This window comes from Eptatretus burgeri, chromosome 9 (genome assembly GCF_056783735.1).
Source record: "Eptatretus burgeri isolate ZD-2024b chromosome 9, Ebu_testis_v1, whole genome shotgun sequence".
Lineage (NCBI taxonomy): Eukaryota > Metazoa > Chordata > Myxini > Myxiniformes > Myxinidae > Eptatretus > Eptatretus burgeri.
Genome location: NC_140969.1, coordinates 54,228,078 through 54,248,128, shown reverse-complemented (window position 1 = coordinate 54,248,128; position 20,051 = coordinate 54,228,078). Strand labels below are relative to the sequence as shown.

The 20,051-nt window shown below is 41.2% G+C and overlaps 1 long non-coding RNA gene across 1 annotated transcript in view; it reads right to left on the bottom strand.

Moving 5' to 3' along the window:
* LOC147020150 (uncharacterized) overlaps window positions 1-20,051 on the bottom strand; it is a 71,874-nt gene that overhangs the window by 2,506 nt on the left and 49,317 nt on the right. Inside the window, exon 2 of the long non-coding RNA XR_015061657.1 lies at window positions 18,098-18,132. This is a non-coding gene — a long non-coding RNA (uncharacterized LOC147020150). The remainder of the gene's footprint in view (window positions 1-18,097; window positions 18,133-20,051) is intronic.

Here is a 20,051-nt window from a genome sequence, read left to right as displayed (position 1 = left end):
GCTCTGTTTAAATTTCTCAACGAAGTAATTGGCATCGAGCACCTTTTCATTCCGTTTTACTGGCCGCTCGTGATATGTCGGCTCTGGCCAAAAACTAGGTGGGGAAATGCTTACGAGGTATTACAGGACTTTTGACGTTGTGTGATTGAGGATATTGTACCCCCAACGGAGCGAGATAGATGAGAACATAATATCTTCTTTGGGCAGGTGGTGAATATGAAAACGATTTCACAATGAAGAACTGTTTTCTTATTTTATGGGTATTTTTTTTAAATATGACGAGTTTACCTGCATGACGTCACAAGAGTAAACATTTGCAGCCGTTGTTCGAATTCTGATTCTGATGCACCGCACTCTGTTACAGAGCATCGGTGCCGCTGAAGCAGTGCATTGGTAAGGATTATACTGGGTGGTTTGCCAATGCCTAGTGCCGGATTAATCCTCGGCTGGCCCTAAGGCACATTTTGAAATTTTAGAGAATGGCCTGAAAATTTTGAATTAGATCTCGGGCTCATGGAAATGGACCCCAGACAAAAGATGAACTTATTCAAGAACAAAATATTTAATACAAAAAAAGACAAATATTTAATGTGAAAATAATTTTTGGCCCAAATTTTTGGCTGGCCCTAAGGCACATGCCTTGTCTGCCTAATGGTGAATCCAGCACTGCCATTGCCTTCCCAGCAGTAGTTGAGGCAAACATTTGTAATTTGTTCATGGTGCCGGTGATGATTCGCCTACTCTTCACCAAAGACATCGTGGGATCTTTAACGACCACCAACTAATGTCGGCAGATGGGACGCCCAGCTTAACGTCCATCCAAGGGACAGCACACACATTGATCTCTCACCCTGCCTGCAAAACACCGGGATGAAATTTGAACCAAAGCTAGTTTGACAGTTGCTTCGGCAGCACCAACGCTCTGCACAGAGTATGATCCCAATAGATGGAAGGTCCACATGAAGGTTTTACTTTCGGCAGTAAAATAAAAATTAATAGTCCCTAAGGTTCAGGGTGGGGGAAGGATTCCAATTCTCTTAATGTAAATATGTATGGCATAGCATTGCTCCCGGTGGGAGCACCTATTACAAGTCACACTAAAAAGGAAATTCTGGGGGAATTAACTCATCCATCCTTATCCTTGCTAGTACTATTTACTGTTGTTCCACTTCCCGAATGTTTGTACCTTCTATCTCCTTGCTTTTACATAAGCCTCGACCTAGTAAAAAAAATTAAAAAAAAACAATACAAATATAAAGTCAACTGAAGTTGGCCGATATAAACATCTAGCTCATAGTGCAAGGAATCCAACATCAAATTCCATCATCTAATAATGCTTTTTCAATTCATGTAAAAGTAAATTACTATTTACTATTGTCTTTGTCCTGCTTGTGATACATGCAGAAAGGTCTGCCATGGGCTTTGCAAAAGTTTTGAAAATACAAGGTTTATTTATTCTTGCACAAGTATAAGATAAACTTTTTCACAACATGTCCATTTAACTACATGACAACGTATGGAAAGCCTTCGAAGTACATTCTTGACAAATTGCCCCCAAAGCTGAATCCCCTTCTTTAGTTTGCAGCACAACACTGCGGAGTAGCATCATCGGCTGAAGGCGCGGCTGTGCGGCTGATGCAACACTCTCTGTAGTAGGCAGTGGTGGCATTAGTCATTTGGAGGCCCCATGCAAAACACAGTGGGGGTCCCTGTCGTCATTTTTTACTAAAATACGCATTTTGATGTCTGTCTGTCTGTCTGCCGACATGTCTGTGGCTGATGCATTCGGTAATTAATAATCCAATATCAGCCAAACTTGACATGGGGTCTAATTTTGTCATCAGATAAAGGTTGTAGCTACTTTGTTTGCTCCCTCCATCGCCCCCTCCTATCCCTTAGGAGGTTCGCAAGATGTCGCTGACGCAATTTCTCGACCGCTTGTTGTGTATGAATATGAAGACAATTTTGGGTGATTTTCAATTATTTTCACCATCGGTTGAGCTTGCTATCTTTCGCTTTTCAGCACCGTTGGGGTAATTTTATTTAATCATCAGCTGCTGTAGCACACTTCTGATTAAAAAATAAAAACCTCAACGCTCTGCCATGGCTCACGTGGGCTTGTCTATTTACTAATGAGGGTTTGTTTTGTTGATCGTACAATGAATCGTCATGTGGATTTGCTCAACAAGAACGATTTATATTGACATTAGGCCATCTCTACATTTTATTAGTCCCCTACTGGTTTCACCAGAGTCAATTCGTCAATTTTTCACAGTTATGCCCTCCTTGGACTTAGAAAGAATGGCATTGGTAGGAGACATGTTGACATTCTCACTCTTGTCATTATTGTTTAATTTATATACATTAAATGTCGTTATTATTCCACTTAACCTGCTTTCTCCACTGACCTCACCCCCTAATTTTGTAAGTTTTATCTCGTTAACCAAAAGGGGAAAAAAAATTCCCCCGATTCATCACGTGATATATTTTTTCCTTGAGTTGGAGCATTCCTTTTGTGCTGTGTTAAACACCACTTACAAGTTGATGTGTTTTGTTAGCATAGTGAGACCATGCCCACCACCACCACCATCACCACCACCACCACCGCCACCCTCAGGGGCCCATTCTCAAAAGATTGTGTACCATGTACTAACAGCCTTGTTGCCTAATGTTGCCCCAGGCCCTAATGCCACCATTGTCTACAGGTCAGAACACAAATTTGTAATTTGTTCAGGGTGGCAGCGATAGCTCGCCCACTCCACAAAGAACACCGTGGGATATTTAACATCCACCAACTAACAGATGGAACGTCATGTTTAACGTCCATCCAAGAGATGGCACACATATTGACGAATCACCCTGCCTGTGAAACACCAGGATGGCAGGTTATAGCTGGGCTGAGATTCATACCCTGGCTTGACAGCTTCGAGGCACGTGCGCATACCTCTAGGCTATCCTGCCAGCCAGCTCAAAGCTTAATGAATCAACAGAACGTTTGTGTAGACACAGGAATGACTCTCAGGCACCAAGTCCATAAGGTTCCGTGTTTTAAGAGCTGCGTTCGAGTGGTGGTTATGGAAATTCATCCTCATACATCATAGCGCATAGTGCTTTGTGGGCATAGCAAAGGTCATCTTTGGCTCACTTGCCACTTGTGCAAAGAATAAGCTTCCTTGTTAAAATGCTTGGCACGTATTTGGTGAAAGTGTGAGGGAATTCTCAATAGCACTGATTCTTCTCAGGAAACTGTACGTCCATTGCAATATGCCCCGTGGTCAAGTGGCCACGTTACCTTTGTGAAACACTGCTCGATTATTTCCACGGAAGAATGCACTCCTCTGATGTTAAGATGCAGTTTGGTTCAATGCATGAAACCCTGCACTGAAGACTTAACAATCCTTTGGTAAGTGAAATTTTGTACTCTGTGTGGCATGTTCAGTAGGAAGCCGATTCATATAATTCCTTTGACTACAATACATGATTCCAAAGTTGCCAGTCAAGGAGTCCTACAAGCTCTTAGTAACGGTTGATTAAGCTTTGTCCAATTTTCATTGTCAAATTTCATATTCGAAGAGCAATTGCATTTCAAAAAAGTCAACTTGGAACAATGGTAGTTGGACTTAGTGCTCATAGAAAAGGTAATATCCGAAGTTATCAAAAAGCTTGATTATTCCACTGATGGGACATTGTTAATTCATAACATGCATTCAGCAGAAATTGATTTATTTTGTCGAGTGTGGAAAAGTTTGAATTATAGAACTGGTAGGGTTGCCAGGATGGCCTGGAGGTATGCATACTCGCCTCGAAGCTGTCCAGCCTGGGTTTAAATCTCAGCCCAGCTAAAAATTGGCATCCTGGTGCTTCACAGGCAGGGTGATTCATTAATGTGTGTGCCGTCCCTCTGACAGACGTTACACTGGATGTCTCATCTGTTGGCATTAGTTGGTGGACTTTAAAGATCCCATGGTGCACTTTTTGAAATGTAAGTGAGCTGGAGCCGGCACCCTGGCCAAATTACAAATTCCTACCGTAACCTACAGAGGGCACGGGGGGGGGGGGCACAGCCACACCCTGAGCCAATGGTGCTACCCCGCAGACTTGTGCTGCGTACGAAAGATGAAGAATGATATAACTGGTTTTTTTTACAGCAAGACTGAAAAGAAAATTAAAATAAACCAATGTCACCCGCAGGGTGACCCATATCTTGCCAAAAGGTGACCACGTGTGACTTCTTTAAGGTCACACTGAAGTGAACAGAGCTGCTATCCACCAGCAGCGACTCCTTGAGGAATATCTGCCTAAGAGAGATTCCGATGAGAATCGTTCTACAGAGTAACCATGAAAAATATGCGTTTGCCTCATAACGTCACCAAATGACGTCATAATGTCTCAAGCTTGACATATCTATAAAGCGCTCATCGAGCTGTTCAATTTGAACTACGACACGATATGGTTCCTAAAACTTGAAAATTTGACCTTGGGGTCAAATATGTTTGACCTTTGGCGCTAACCATGAAGGTCAAGGCCAATCGCCACCAAAAACTAATCAGCTGAGCGCCAGACCATATACGACATTCCCATAAAGTTTGGAGACGATTAGATTAAAATTACTCAAAAAATAAGGGTTTCGTCGACTCTCCTGATTTGCGACAAAGTGACCTTGACCTTTGACCTTGACCTTCAAAATTGTATGTGCTGAAATGGACCTCTATAGGCCTCTGATATGCGAAGTTACAAAAATTTCCAATGATAACTGTGCTCTGCAGAGTGATTTATATGTGATTACAGACAAAAAAAAAAACATATGAAGGTCAAGGCCAATCGCCACCAAAAATTAATCAGCTGAGCGCCAGACCATGAACTATATTCCCATGAAGTTTGAAGACGATCCTATCAAAATTACTCAAAAAATAAGGGTTTCGTCGACTCCCCTAATTTGCGACAGTGACCTTGACCTTCAAAATTTTGTGTGCTGAAAGGGACCTCTATTGGCCTCTGATATGCGAAGTTACAAAAATTTCCAATGATAACTGTGCTCTGCAGAATTTTTTATATGTGATTACAGACAAAAAAATAAAAAAAAATAAAAAAAAACATACAAGCTGACCAACATATCTTGCAAAAACTTCGTTTTGGCAAGATAAAAACACTCATTGAGCAACACTTGGCAAAACAGAACAAAATAGAATGGCACTTGGTAGAGCATCCCTCTGGAGGATTCTCGGTTTTCGTGGGGTGCCACCAAAACTGATCAATCTGATTTCTGAACTATAACCTGGTACTGAGAGTGCTGTGAGGTGTGGTGATTCCATCTCTGTCATATTTCCAGTTATGACTGGAGTTTGTCAGGAGTGTGTATTGGCCCCCACACTTTTCAGCACTTGTATGAACTGGATTCTGGGGAGGATGTCGGAGAGATCAAGCCGCAGTGCATCGTTTGGGAATATCAAGATATCTGACCTTGACTTTGCAGATGATTCAGTCATCTTTGCAGAGACACTGGATATCCTTACGGGGGCCCTCGAGGTGCTGAATTAGGAGTTGGAGCCGCTGGGATTAAACTAAGATCTAGGTTTTCAATGACATCTTGGATGCTGCTATCTTGTCTGCACCTATATGTCGTGAGGGTGTTGAGGTAACGGAGAGATTCACTTACCTTGGCAGTGATATTCATGTCTCTGCTGGCTGTGAGCCAGAGGTCACCAGACATCTGGGTCGGGCCTGGGGAGTCATTGATTCACTGGATCATGAGGTGTGGTGCTGCCGGTACCTATGCAGGAGAATGAACGTCCGAGTCTTGAAGTCCTTGGTGCTTCCAGTCTTGTTCCACGGATGTGAGACTTGGACTCTGACCAGAGATCTGAGATGGAGACCTAATTCCTTCGGTAGCAGGTCTCTTCAGAGAATCCTTGGCTATCGCTGGTCATACTGTGTGTCCAACAAGTGGTTGATGAGAGAGACTCAGATGAGATTTGTTACCTGTATAGTTCATGACTGTCAGCTGCGGGCATATGGTGATGTGGCTCATTTTCCTGCCACTGATCCTGCTCACCAGATTCTCTCAGCGAGGGACCCTCATGAGTGGAGCTCGTGGTTGCAGCAGGTTGACCGGCATCTCAAGGAGACGGCGATGAGCCAGGCATCGGCGTGGGGGATGGCCAGACGGAGGCCCCTGGAGTACCGGCGGAAAGGGTACGCAGCGACGCGCTGCTCTGGCGCATGCTCCCATACCTGACCTGACCTCGGCATCAAAAAGCTAAATATATCGAACAAATAGTTTCAAATGGAGCTCCTCGCCACCATTAAAACATTTAAATTACATCAGATGTGACAATAAATGGGAATTGTTGCTCCCAGCTTTCCTCTGCTCAATGACAGAAGATGCTATTTGCATTTTTGCTGACTCCATCCCTTTCCGTTTCGAATCCCGTGCAGGCACAGACAACTTGCTAGTAGTATTAACTAGAGTGAAGTCATTGGTGCTCCATCGCAAATCCTTATGCTTCCCACCGAAAGCAAATTTGAGAGATGGCAAAAAATTCCACTGGGAATGAGCGCAGAGAGCAGGAGGTCCTCTGGAAAGCAGGTCGCTCCAGGTAGTCCGCAGACCAAGCCCAGGAAATATGCCAAAAAAAACTTTTGATAGCATTTTTTGTTCAAAGCTGGCAACCGTGTTAGAAAGTATCACTATGGTCCAGTCATTCAGAATCACCCGGTTGCCAAAATGGCATTTGACCTTTAAGGTCAAATTTGGAGGTCAAATAAAGTCAAAAATTGTGTTTTCCCTCTTTTATCTTGTACTTTCAAATAATGTTAGGTCTGGCATGAAATATTGAGGAATTAATGAAATACAAGGATTTTAAATTCCATATTAATAGGTAAACGTGAAGAAATCCTTGAATATAAATGCTGAATTCTCGTTAATGCATTGGTTTTTCAGGGAGTTGGGACACCCTCTCCTGACTGATACTTTTATCGACTTGACTTTTAGATAACGTACAAGAATCATTATGGAGCACCTTCTCAGGGACTTGAAAGTGCAATTGACCTAATTACAATAATTTTACAGTCATATGAAAGGTCAAAAGGTCAAGGGGAAAAACAAATAACATACTGTCCGTTCAGAATCCTAAGGAAATCGGTTTTTCCTTCTCAAATAAAAACTACAAATTTGATCGCCAGAAACGCCAGAAGTCAAAGACGTTTGCAATGCTGTATGAAACACCTGTGCAAGATCGAAAGCAGAGGGTCACCAAGAAAATCAAAGCGGACAGGCAACTGATACAGAGACTGTTTAATGCGACACAAGCTGGGCGAGTTGTCGATCTTCACAAAGTATTGGAGCATGAACTGTCAGTTGTTCCACTTCGTTTGACAAACACAGATAAAAAGATGAACAGTACCCCGAAGTCTGCAATGCTTCCCTTGCTAACCACTGATCTTGGTGTAGAGAAAGTCAAAGGAACACCGGAGACAACAGGAAAAAACATGCATCATAATCGATGGCCATGCATTGATTCAGTCCCTAGGGAAGCCACCGAAGTGCAAGACCTTTGGTGACTATGCCAAAAACTTCGAGAAGACTGTGGTGAAGCAGTTCAGTGGCAGGGTTTCTAGGATTGATGTTGTGTTTGACCAATACTGGCCTTTGTCTATCAAGTCAGCTACAAGGACCAAAAGAGCTGGGCAGATGAAGAGACCAATCTGAAAAGTGATCGACCGGGAGGATCGTCATCTTCCCCAAGCATGGAAGAACTTCATCGCTTTAGATGGAAACAAGGAAGACCTTGCCATGTTCCTAAGTGACAGACTTGCGAAGCACAATGACAGAGACAAAGAGATAGTTGTTGGTGGCAGCAAACCAAATGGATATTCGACAACACGGGGAGTCATCCCAACACTGCAGGCAAACCACAAGGAGGCGGACACAAGGATCATCCTCCATGCCCTTGAAGCCATTGATGCTGGATTGAAAGCATAATTGTGAAGTGCCGGGACACAGACGTCCTCCTCTTGCTCATTCACTCTACCAGGGACAAACTGTGCCAAGTGTGGATGATGAGAGGCACCTCCAAGGAGCAGGGATGCTTTCCAGTGCACATCATCAATGAGAACCTCCCCCGAGTAGTAGTGGAGAATGTGCTTGGCTTCCATGCCATAACCGGCTGCGATACTGTCTCGTCCTTTGCTGGGCATGGGAAGAAATCGTGTTGGAGGGTGTATTTGCAACATGCAGAGCTGTTGCAAGGTGTTGGTAGGGATGGTCCATTTACAAAGTTGAAGAGTTCGTATGCCTGTTGTACAAGGCACCGTGCTCTACGTCGGGTGTTGATAGGGCCAAACATGACTTGTTCCAGAAAGGAAAAAAAGGCAATTGAAATGTTGCCACCAACAAGTGATGCACTGGAGTTACATCTCTCACGTGCCAAACACCAGGCCAAAGTGTGGCTGCAGGCAAACAAATCTGACGTCGTTATCCCAAGCCCTCAGAAGACAGGAGGGTGTCAGGTAATGGATAAACGGTTAGAAGTGGTGTGGTTACGGAAGCCATCTGTTCCAAGCAGCTGTTTGGAGTTGGTTACTTGTGGATGCAAAACTAAGTGCCGCACACACACTTGCATTTGTCATCGGAAGGGGCAACGATGTATACCTTCATGCGGTTGTGATGCAGATGGAGGCCTTAACACGGCAGGCAGTGGACATGGTCTGGGTCAATCTTAAGGATTTCAACAGCAACATTAATTGGCAAAGGTAATGGGACACCGGGAAAATGATGTTCAGCCATCGTAGTGCCTTCTTGATGAAGAAACTGAATTATTTTCAGGAAGAAGTGACGTTAAAGGAACAAGTCTTTACCTTGTGTGTATTCCGATCCATAATGGAGTAACGAGCATTTTAAATCCTAATTTCTTTCACAATTACCTATTATTTTGCTAAATAAAACCCTAGTATCTCTTTCATTCCTCAATGTTTCTTGCCAAACCTTACATTTGTTGAAAGCACACGACAAAAGAGGGAAAACACAAAATTTGACCTCAATTGATCTTTTGACCTCCAAATTTGACCTTTAAGGTCAAATGCCATTTTGGCAACTGGGTGTTTCTGAAACCTTTCACCATAGTGATACTTTCTAGTATGGTTGCCAGCTTTGAACAAAAAATGCCATCAAAGGGTCTTGGCCTGCCGACGAAGGGGGGGGGGAAGACAGGTCCAGGAGGTAGACAGGTCCAAAACATCGCCAATGTTTAATTTAATTCCGAGACGTATCAAATCTTGAATATAATAAAAATTTCTGTTTTGACCCCTGTAACTCCAAATCCCCACCTGCTGAGGGTATTAACCAGGGGTAAATCCCAAAACATCGTGACGTATTTCATGCGTCTCAGAATGTTTATTGAATAGTGTAAAAGTTTCATCAAAAATGTTTAAAATGTGCCCATAATTGCATTTTCTTGATAATTGACCATTTGGCCATGCCAAAGGGTGGGGGGACAAAAATGATACTGCTCTTGCACATTCTTGCCATGTGATGATCATAACTAGTATCTACTAAGTTTGGTTAGTTTCTGCACAGCCGTTAAGGAGGACATTGTGTGATGGACGGATAGACAGCAGATGACAGATAGATGGAGCCGATTACAATATCCCCTCGTTTTCTCAAAAAGCATGGGGATAATAATAATAACTAGAGTGAAGTCGATGGCGCATCTTCACAAATCCCGACGCTTCCCATCGAAGGCAAAGTTGAAAGAAGGCAAAACGTTCCATCAAGAATTACTCAATATCAGATTTTTAGTGAATTTTTTTTTGTTTTAACCCTTGTTATCCAAAGTCCCCACCACAGGGGCATGAATCGGGGGTCAAATACAAAAAAAATAAAATGGTTACATTTTTCATGTGGCCCCCAATGTTGATTACATACACAAAGTTTCATTAAAAAATGCTTTAAAATGTGCCTGTAATTGCATTTTCGGGTATTTGCCATTTTGACCACACCTGAGAGAGTGGGCCCAAAACTTACACTGCTCTCACACCTTCGTGCCATGTGGTGATCATAGCTCCCAAGTTTAGTGAATTTCTGCACAACCATTTAATAGGATATAGCGTGACCGACAAACAAGCAGACAGACAGAGCCATTTACAATATCCCCCGTTTTTTTCAAAAAGTGTGGTGATAATAAAGCCTCATTTAATTGCTTTGTTTCATGATAAGAACAAAAATTCATGATAAGGACATAAGAAATGAATTTGTTTCATTTCAACTGACATCATCTACTTATGTCAATGTAACACATGTATGTTATATATCCTGTGCAGGACAATGTCATTAGTAAACATCAGTGGACTTTTACATGCACAAACTCTTCCATAATTGACTGTATCGGTGCTTGGAGCGAAGTGAGCAAGGACAGCCATCCCTCACCTGCTCTGGAAGCTGGAAGAGCATTGCAATCTTCTAAAGGTGTTTTATTTCCTCCCAGGAGAATAGAGCTGCTAGTGTATTACCACCAGTTCTGAGAGCAGATACTATCATTCATATCGAACGTAAATTTCACTTTGGGTCATAACACCTGAGCACACACATCCCGGGGCTGTCGAAGATGTTCTTTTTAAGCGAAATCCCATCTGAAAACACGCACACGTTTTTGTCTCTAATCCCAGAGAACAAACGACTACTCGTTGAACCGCTAAAAACGTGTCTTTTTCATTGTGTGTTTGGGTCGTGCTCTCTTCTCATGGATTTATGTCGGTGGAGTGGAGTGTTCAAAAGGTTATTGGAATAAGTCTTTTGACGACGAGAAACACCAATATTTTATTTAATTTTGTGCTATAATTACAGCACGCTTAGCAAGAAAAATATATCCTTAATCATTTTATAATACTAGTGCATGCAGTAAGTGCATGCCCGTATGTGCATGGCTGTACGTGCGTGGCTGTACGTGCAAAAAAAAAAAAAAAACAGGCACAACAAATCCCACCCATTTATGGCATAAAGTTATTTTGGGGATCAAATTTAAATTTGAGACATCCTTAACCTGAATGTTGATTATAAGGAATAGAATAAGGAATATTTTAGTCTTAAGTTTGAAGTCAATTAAACCATTTTTGATGAAGTTATGAGCATAAAATGATTTTGACCTTTCAAGGCCACGTAAGGTCAAAGGTCATGGTGTCAAATGAAAGCCAATAAAGGACTTGATATATGTCTTCCATAGTAAACACGCATATTCCTAACCTTTTTATCCCAGCTCCCGGAGGGAGGGAGCGGGATATTGTAATCGTCCGGTTTGTTTGTCTGATTGTTTGTTTGTCTGTCTCTCTGTTAGCAACTTTATGGCAAAACGGCTTTAGCAAACACTATCAAATTTAATCCACAAGTGGGCAATGAACCTTGGACGACCCCATTAACTTTTGGGTCCAATTGGATCAAAGGTCAAGGTCAAGGTCACGAAAAGATCAAAATCGTTTTTCGCTCTTAACTTCGTCAAAAATGATCTGATTTACTTCAAATTAAGCTTATAGTGAACCTTATTCTATTTGTCACTTATAATCCTACCCATTCCTAGAGTGAAAAATGCATATTTGTGCAGATCGGTAGGGTCCGAAGTTTTGGGGGTCATGGTCATCGGTCAAAATTACAAATTTTCCATTAAAACTAAAACATGGTTATGAAAATACAACTTTACGGGAAAATGGCTGGCTCAAACACTGTCAAATTGTATCCACAGGTGGGTAATGAACCTTGTACGACCCCATTAACGTTTGGGTCCAATTTGGTCAAGGTCAGGTCACAAAAAGGTCAAAATTGTTTTTCGCTTATAACTTCGTCAAAAATGGTTTAATTGACTTCAAACTAAGACTAAAATATTCCTTATTCTATTCCTTATAATCAACATTCAGGTTAAGGATGTATCAAATTTAAATTTGATCCCCAAAATAACTTTATGCCTTAAATCGGCAGGATTTGTTGTGCCTGGCACCACTTGTTTGATTTATAATGGAAAATATGTAATTTTGACCAATGGCCATGACCCCCAAAACTTCGGACCCTACCGATCTTCACAAATATGCATTTTTCACTTTAGAATTATAAGTGACAAAAAGAATAAGGTTCACTATAAGTTTAGTTTGAAGTAAATCAGATCATTTTTCACGAAGTTATGAGCGAAAAACGATTTTGATCTTTTTGTAACCTTGACCTTTGATCCAATTGGACCCACAAGTTAATGGGGTCGTCCAAAGTTCATTGCCCACCTGGGGATTAAATTTGATAGTGTTTGCTAAAGCCGTTTTGCCGAAAAGTTGCTAACAGAGAGAGAGACAAAGAAACAGACAAACAAACCGGACGATTACAATATCACGCCCCCTCCCTCCGGAGGGGGGGGGGATAATAAAAACTTTCAAACCGCGTGCCAGAAACAACAACCACACAGATTGTTCCTTCGCTCTCGTGTGCCCGTACGAGCGTGGCCGTATGTGCAAAAGAAAAAAAACTTTCAAACCGCGTGCCAGAAACAACAACCACACAGGCTGTTCCTTCGCTCTCACGTGCCCGTACGTGCGTGCCCGTACGTGCGTGGCTGTACGTGCAAAAAACAAAAACAAAAGAAATAAATTTTAAACCTTGGGAAACAGCTGTTTCCCTTGGGAAAATTCAAACCTTGGGATTAATTAATAATTTGAACAATTAATTCAAACCTTGGGAAAAAACAGCTTTCAAACCTTGGGAAACACTTGGGAAATAGCTGAAACTGATGAAGAAGAACGATATCAAACCTTGAAAAGGCACATACTCAGGTCCCCAGCGTCAATTGTGATGTCATATCAAACGAAGAAGAAGAATTGTGACATCAATCGTGCAAAAAAATTTAAAAAGAATAAGAATTGTGACGTCAATCGTGATGTCATCGCACCGTGTCCTGTCATTGGTTGATAAATAAATGGCCATAATTTGGGAACCACTTGTCCGATTAATATCAAACCTTGAAAAGGCACATACTCAGGTCCTCAGCAACAATTGTGCCGTCATATCAAACGAAGAAGAAGAAGAATTGTGACGTCATAGCACCGTGTCCTGTCATTGGTTGATAAATAAATGGCCATAACTTGGGAACCACTTGTCCGATTAATATCAAACCTTGAAAAGGCACATACTCAAGTCCCCAGCGTCAATTGTGATGTCATATCAAATGAAGAAGAAGAAGAATTGTGACGTCAATCGTGCAAAAAAAAAACAAACAAAAAAAAAAAGTGATGTCATTCGTGACGTCATAGCACCGTGTCCTGTCATTGATTGGTAAATAAATGGCTGTAACTTGGGAACCACTTGTCCAATTAATATCAAAAATATCAACATCTGATTAACCGTATCATAAATGGCCATAACTTGGGAAGCACTTGAGAAACAGCTGAAACGGATGAAGAATGATATCAAACCTTGAAAAGGAACATACTCAGGTCCCCAGAGTCAATTGTGACGTCATATCAAACGAAGAAGAAGAAGAATTGTGACGTCCATCGCGCAAAAAAAATAGAACAGTTGTGACATCATAGCACCGTGTCCTGTCATTGGTTGATAAATAAATGGCCATAACTTGGGAAACACTTGAGAAATAGCTGAAACGGATGAAGAAGAACGATATCAAACCTTGAAAAGGCACATACTCAGGTCCCCAGCGTCAATTGTGACATCATATCAAAAAAAAAGAAAAAAAGAATTGTGATTGTGACAACACTCATGACGTCATAGCACCGTGTCCTGTCATTGGTTGATAAATAAATGGCCATAACTTGGGAACCGCTTCTCCGATTAATATCAAACCTTGAAAATGCACATCCTCAGGTCCCCAGCAATATTCCTGGCAAGTTTCAATTAGATCGGACCAGTGGTTGTCAAGAAACGGCGGTCGCAGACACACACACATACAGACAGACACACACACACACAGATTGCAGGAATTACAGATAGAAGATATATGTATGTATATATATATATATATATATATATATATATATATATATATATATATATATATATATATATATATATACATATATACATGTATATATGCATTTATATATACTAGTGCAGGCCTGTAGGTGCGTGCCCGTAGGTGCGGGCCCGTATGTGCGTGCCCGTATGTGCAAAAAAAATAAATAAATAAATAAAGGAACCATTGTGACGTCATTCGTGATGTCATAGCATCGTGTCCTGTCATTGGTTGACAGATAAATGCCGTAACTTGGGAACCGCTTCTCCGATTAATATCAAACCTTGAAAAGGCACATCCACGTGTCCCCCGCAATATTCCTGGCAAGTTTCAATTAGATCGGACCAGTGGTTGTCGAGAAACGGCGGTCGCAGACATACATACACATTGCACACAAACACACACACACACACACACACACACACACACACACACACACACACACACACACACACACACACACACAGATTGCTGGAATTATAGATAGACTAGCAGTAAAGCCCGGCGTTGCTCGGGATAGCAATAAAGCCCGGCGTTGCCCGGGCTTTCTTGCAAATTTCCTGAATAGCTGTTAGGGTTAGGGTTAGTGTTAGGGTTAGCTGTTAGGGTTAGCTACCCTAACACTAACCCTAACCCTAACAGCTAACCCTAACCCTAACCCTAACAACTTGGCGTCGCGGAGGTAAACGGCGCCGGGGCAAAGTGAAAATTTGCGTCCCCCATATGCATTAAACTTGAGTGGATTTGAATGGAAAATCCCATAAGGGATATCGATTTATCGATTTTTTCGAATATTGGAAGTGTTATCGAAAAAATTTATCGCCCACGACCTAAGTTGGACCAAAAGCCATAATCGTACCGAATTTGAATGGAATCGGTTGGAGTTTGAGGAAATGCATAACGACCATACACACACACACACACACACACACACACACACACACACACACACACACACACACACACACACACACACACACATCCTCAGTTTTATCGATATCGAGATGTAGTCCACAAATATTTATAATAGTGATATACAGAAAAGACTGTGTGTGTGTGTGTGTGTGTGTGTGTGTGTGTGTGTGTGTGTGTGTGTGTGTGTGTGTGTGTGTATGTGTGTGTGTGTGTGTGTGTGTGTGTGTGTGTGTGTGTGTGTGTGTGTGTGTGTGTGTGTGTGTGTGTGTGTGTGTGTGTGTGTGTGTGTGTGTGTGTGTGTGTGTGTGTGTGTGTGTGTGTGTGTGTGTGTGTGTGAAATAAAACTGTCTTTTCCAGGGAGTACCATTATTCAAAGAAAGATGTAAGTATGGTTTTGCGTGATCATTTCTTGTGATCACCCCTACCTTGTTTACCTAATTTTTAGAGGAATATCCCGACATCCTTTTGCATTTTAAAAAATGTTTTTAGTAGTTGTTCATTTACCCTTTTTAGAAATATTTACAGATGTTCTATGACTGATTTACAAATGTTGTCTTGCAAATTTCAGAGATGTGCTCACATTGTAATGGTACTGTGCATACTTTATAGACCATTTAACATTCTAAATAGAACGTACTTTCTGTCACCGACTTTCTGGTAATATTACACCATTAACAAACAATGCACTCCTTGATATTTTTGATTTTTTGGCTTTTGCCAAGGTCTGGAGTACTGAAAAGTGATTCCGACCTCGACAATCAGCTGAACAGACCAGGTCGGCTCTCATATGAAGCCAAAGTGACTTTTTACAGAAGATACTTAAACTTTAGTTTTGTATGTGATGGGTGGGACAGACATTTCTTTTTCCACACAATCCCTGCATAGAGTACTGGCACACTCTCTGATATATATATATATATATATATATATATATATATATATATATATATATATATATATATATATATATATATATATATATCTAAAAATAGGCAGCTCAAGAGACATATTTGTTTGGAGAGTAGGCATTCCATCAGGTCTTTAAATCACATGTGTTTGTATGTATGTATATATATATACATATATATATATATATATATATATATGTATATATATATATATATATATATATATATATATATATATATATATATATATATATATATATATATATATATATATATATATATATATATATATATATATATATATATATATATACATGTCAGCAGATTTATGTTGCATTGCATAGGAAGAGAAACGTGAATAATTTATGTTGCATTGTATGGGAAGAGAAACGTGAATATGTAACACTTTGTTGCCAAAGGGAATTTAGAAATTGTAATACCCTCTGCCACCATCACCAGGTGTCGATACACGATACACTTTAACAGAGAAAATGGATGCTCCCCCCCCCCCCCTGAATGAGGCCGCGGTCACCCAGCCAGTTAGCCTCCACACACAAAATTGTATTTGTACCTCAAGTTTGGAGTTGGAACTTCAAATATGTGGTCTTGCATTGAACACAAACAAACAAATAAAAGAGAGATTTTTGCTCTATCTACGTGTGTGTATATATGTGTGTATATATATATATATATATATATATATATATATATATATATATATATATATATATATATATATATATATATATATATATATATATATACACACACACATACAGGGTTTGTCAATAAAAGGTTATCCGCTTCAAATGACCTTGGACTTTTTGTGTGTACCTTAAAAAAAATTGTTTTGCAGGAGTGATCAATGATCTTTGGAGAAGTCATTCAAGCATAAACAAAGTATTCTATGGAAAAAATGACGTTTTCTACGGAGCAATTAGTAAACATTGTCAAGTGGTATTTTGAGACCAGATCTATTGCTTCCATCCAGACGAGGTTCTGCACTGAGTCTGGAGTGCATCCCAGAAACAAGCCAAGCAAGCCAGCCATTTGGAAACTCGTGAAAAAGTTGAAAAGTGAAGGGACGATTCCAAACATTAACAAGGGAAGGTCCGGTCACCCAATAAGTGTACGTTGTGAAGGAAACATGGAACTAGTTTGTGAGTCAGTCATGCAAAGTCTGAAGAAATTGCATCGACAAAAATTGGCTGAACTGGGTCTCACTCCCAGCGGTATCAGAAGAGTAATGAAACAAGATTTAAACCTCTTTCCTTATCACATCACAAAAGCCCATAAATTGACCAATGGGGTAAAGCAGCACGAGTCGCTATGTGTGAGATGCTGCAGCAGAAGATGGAGGCAAACCCAAACTGGATCCACGATGTGTGGTTCGGTGACGAGGCACACTTTCACATCAATGGTGCTGTCAATTCACAGAACAACATTTTCTGGGGAAGTCAATGCCCAGATGAGTTTGAAGAGAAGTCGCTTAAGGGTCGGAAAGTCACTGCTTTTGTTGCTGTCAGCTACAGAGGTATGTATGAGCCATATTGGTTTGAAGACAAAAACGGAAGAACGGGTGACATCAATCAGGAATGATACCGGTCAATTGTCAACGCATTTTACGAAGACTTGAAGCAATCAATGTGAACTGCAGCCCTCCAGCGACAGTGGTTCATGCAAGACGGTGCTACCCCGCATTCAGCCAACAAAACAATTGCCTTTCTGCATCAAAAAATTCGGACAGCGAGTTCTCAATTTGCATATGGAAAATGAATGGTCTCCACACAGCCCTGACCTCAATCCGCTGGATTTTATTCCTGTGGGAAGCTTGTAAGGATAACGTCTACAAGGAACACCCCAGATATGAACCTGATCTGAAGGCAGAAGTTGAGGTTTATGTGCAGTCAGTAACCATTGAAAACTTCACAATTTGTGTGAATGCATGGTGTGTGTGTGTGTGTGTGTGTGTGTGTGTGTGTGTGTGTGTGTGTGTGTGTGTGTGTGTGTGTGTGTGTGTGTGTGTGTGTGTGCGCGTGTGTGTGTCTCTCATCGAAACACCTCAACTGTAAGCATATTAATGCATCATGAGAATCATTTCTCCACGATTTTTTTTCATTTTCAGAGTTAATTTTTTTGTTTTATTACTCAATGTTTTGGTGAATAAAGTTTTGAAGTGGTGAACCTTTTATTGACACAACCTGTATATAATGTATACTAGCAGAGTACCTGCCCAACAGGCGACCTTGTTCCAAGCATGCAACATGTTCTTCTGACACATACCTTTATTTGGACGGTGGTATAGTCAACTGACAGCTCTGTGAAGGCAAAAAAAAATAAAAAAAAAACGCAGGAAGTTACGTGCATGAAGCAAAAACATATCATTCAAAAACATATCAAAAATCATTCAAAACACATCACTGCACTGGAAAATGTGGGGACAGGAATACTGGACTGTAAATGGTGGAAACTTGTAATACCCTCCCCCACCTGGAGGTGGCGCTACATGATACACATTTACATAGACAATTAGCGAGCCTCTCCCTCGTTCCAAGACCAACGGAAAAGATAAAATCACCACTATGCACTAATTGGGGTCATGCTGATCCAAGTCTGGATGTAATCGGCCAACAACTGTAGTAGGAGTAGTGCGACAAACAAACAAATACACAAACACTGGTCCGTAAATTATAGTAAGGATTCAGGAAGAAAGGGGGAAGTGATTGTGAATTTAATGTTCTATCTTTATTTACTTTTAACATTGTTCTTAACAAACAGGGACAGGAACAACACAGACATGATAAGCCAAATGGCCTTCTTATGTGCCAAAGTTCCCTGTGTATCTTTGTGTAACGTTGTTAAAACCAGCAAAAAATGGGGAAGGGAGGAAAGAGAGTTGGGGGTTCAGCTGCATGGAGTTGGAAGAGGGAGATTGAGATGATGGGAATGGGGGAGGAGGGATTGAGGACTTGGGAGTTGGAATTGGGGTTGTGTATTTGGGGTTTGCAGCAGTTGAGGACTTGAAGAAGAATATGGGGAGGGGAAGAGTTGGCTTGGGGGAGGGAGGGTGGCGAGGGAACAGTTGGAATGGAGGAGTTTGAGGTTTTTGAGGGGAGTGGGGGTGGAGAGTTGAGGGCATTGTGTTGGGAGGGAGTTTGAGGATTTGAAGAAAGGGGGAGGGGAGCACAGAGTCTGCTTGTGATGGTAGTGGGAGGAGGGGAGGGGGAGAGGGGAGCACAGAAACGTCACATTTTGCATTATGCTGAATTTCCTTGAGTCACAGATAGTCCCATTGGGTGATTTGAGTCCTCTGTGACCTCTGGGTATTTTGGGTCTGCTGTCTTTTGTGTTGTATCATTATTTTGGGTCATCTGGGTCTTTGTGTCCTTTTGGTCTTTTGTGTCCTCGGGTCATTTGATTCCCCTGGGTCATTTGGGTCCTTGTGGTCTTTTGGGTTCTCTGGGTCATTTAGGGAATTTCAGTCTTCAGGGTCTTGTGGTCTTTTGGGTCTTCTCAGTCTTTAGGGTCTTCTGGGTCTTTTGGGTCTTTAGGGTCTTCTGGGTCTTCAAGGTATTTTGGGTCTTTGGGGTCTTTTGGGTCCTCTGGGTAATTTAGTCTTGTGGATATTCCTGGTCTTCGGGAGTATTTTGGGTATGCTCCTCTGTGGAAGAAAAATAATTATATTCGTGTACTCTCAATTATAATTGTTGCTGGTGCTTTATAAATCTAATTTTTATGCTATAGTCAAATTGGCTGTCAGTTATGTTTCCCTTTACCCAAGAGTCTTTTGACCTAAATATTGATAAAAGGAATGTCTTACTATGAAACAAGGTGACCTGGTTGATATCACTGCAACTTTTGCCATGATTATGTCATTCTCTTTCACCCAGTGGACACGTATTGCAGTTTGAGTTATTTTTCCTAACGCTTATCAGCTAACCCTGTAGTTCTCCCCTCCCATTCTTTGGAATGTCAAGTTGTGTATAAGAGGAATTGCTTCAGGCTTATGTTTCAGTGAAGTCCATTCAAATGTTTCAGTCAAGCATTCAATGTTCTTCCTCCGTATATACGAAATTAAAGATTCTCCTTTGGTATGCTGATCCAACTTGTGGAAATTGAGTTATTTCCCACGACACCCTCCCAAATTCCTTCCCACATTGGTCTAATGCAAGGCTTGGCAAGCAGGTTCCTGAAAAACTTGGGCCACAAACTTTCCCCGTCCTACTCCACAAGAGGC